This window comes from Adiantum capillus-veneris, chromosome 13 (assembly GCF_014529385.1).
Source record: "Adiantum capillus-veneris isolate H3 chromosome 13, ASM1452938v2, whole genome shotgun sequence".
Taxonomy (NCBI): domain Eukaryota; kingdom Viridiplantae; phylum Streptophyta; class Polypodiopsida; order Polypodiales; family Pteridaceae; genus Adiantum; species Adiantum capillus-veneris.
Genome location: NC_140943.1, coordinates 119,222,313 through 119,224,193, shown reverse-complemented (window position 1 = coordinate 119,224,193; position 1,881 = coordinate 119,222,313). Strand labels below are relative to the sequence as shown.

Below are 1,881 nucleotides of genomic sequence, written 5' to 3'. Positions count from 1 at the left end.
ACCCATTAAAGCTCAGTCACGTCACATAAAAAGTTGAAACTTTTTGTTCTTATGCCCTCGAAATCAGCAGGATCCTGCTTTAATTGCAAAAATCGCCTTCGATGGGACGTAGCCGCCCAGCAGCCATCCCGCCACAATGTCGAGCTATTTTCACGACCCTCCCCAACAACGGTTGACCTGCCCCAGCCCACGTAATCATGAGACTTTGCACTACTGGCAAACGGGGCAGGCAAGCTGCATAGCGGGTGCAGGCGACCAGGTCCTTATATGGGTGCTCGCACAGGAGACAGCAAACTCCAACCCCAAGGACTACGATGTGCATATTTACAGACCCAATAAACTAATCAATTAGCAGTGATGGAAGGGATTGTATTCATTTATACGGAGTATTCAGAGTTGTTTATGATAAAAATTGGCAAGTTTGTGTGCGGCGAGACATGGGGTTCTCGTCAATGCTTGGTTATCTTTTTGTTTGTATAGTTGCATATTAATGTTCTTTTGTTAACATTACTGTCAGAATGGCATGTTGGTAAATAAATTGGAGGGCGCCAACCCAACTGAATTGGCTCAAAAGGTATCTGAGCTTACAGGCCCTTGAAGAAGACATCAGAGATAGAAGAAATTACATATGCAAGTAAGATGAATGGTTATGCTATGTCTACAAATGACTCAGAGGCAGGCAAGGGTGAGCTTTTGCAGGAAAAGCTGAAGAGTCTTGTTGTCTCCAAGCCAATGATGCTGTTCAAGAAGGGCTCACCCAATGAGCCAAAGTGTGGATTCTATCGCAAGGTTGTAGAGATTTTGAAAGATCTAGGCGTCAAAATTGGAAGCTTTGATATTCTAGCAAATGAGGCGGCCAGGCAAGGTCTCAAATCTTTCTCTAACTAGCCAACATACCCTCAGTTGTATATTGCTGGTGAATTAATCAATGGCTATGATATTGTCACTGAGATGTATATTAAGAGCGGGGAACTGAAGGAATTACTGATGGAGAAAGGCGTGGTCCATAAAGAAAGTCTTGAAAATAGACTGAAGAGTTTGATAAATTCATCGCCCACTACGCTCTTCATGAAAGGTTCTTCTGATGCGCTGCGTTGTGGCTTCAGCTCCAAGGTGGCTTCTTGCCACTGATCGCGATCCTTCGTCTTGCCATCGATTGAAATCTTGCCCCTGGTCTAGTGTGTGACTGCTCTGCGTTTTGAACGAGTTGATGAATAGATCAGCAAGAAAGTGCCCAATGCTGAACTCAAAACCACTCCCGACCCGACCCCAAGCTCGAGCCCAGAGGTGGCGCTCAGATTCTCTATAGGGTCTCCTCCAGCCTGACTCCCATCTTGCAAACCTCGGAAACCACGAGGCCTGATGCCCTCAAGAGAGTATGGGACTACATCAAGGCTCACAAGCTCCAGAGTAGTACTGAGAAATCACAGATCTTATGTGATCCTCCCCTTAAGAAGGCATTTGGACGAGACAATGTTATGGTGTCAGAAGTGCTCAAGTACTTGAGTCTCCACTTGTCAGCACATTTTACTAATGATGCTATCAGGCTATTGGCGATGCAGATGCCAGAGGGCAAAGAAATAGAATGAGTCACATCAAAGTGGACATGAATCCAGAAAAGCTTATGGTGGTTATGATCCTCAAGTAATTAAGCCAACGGCTTCAGTGCAGCTAGCTGCTTGCACTTTTAGCATAGTGTGTGAGGGGATTAGTAGCAGACAGCTCAATGTCGAGTGAAAGGCATTGGGGAATATTGCCACTAGTGCAAGTTATGGTCTGATGAGCCTTTGGCTTCAGGCACACTCCTCGTCCAGCATAACCTATTTGAAAATTTGATGAGGCAAGCATTTCGAGACGATCTGCAGACAAACAGAAACATCT

At 45.3% G+C, this 1,881-nt stretch overlaps 1 pseudogene; it reads left to right on the top strand.

Annotated features, from left to right (window-relative positions):
• The first annotated feature begins 357 nt into the window (after positions 1-357).
• LOC147444749 (monothiol glutaredoxin-S17 pseudogene) lies at positions 358-1,131 on the top strand (annotated as a pseudogene).
• Positions 1,132-1,881: the final 750 nt, after the last annotated feature.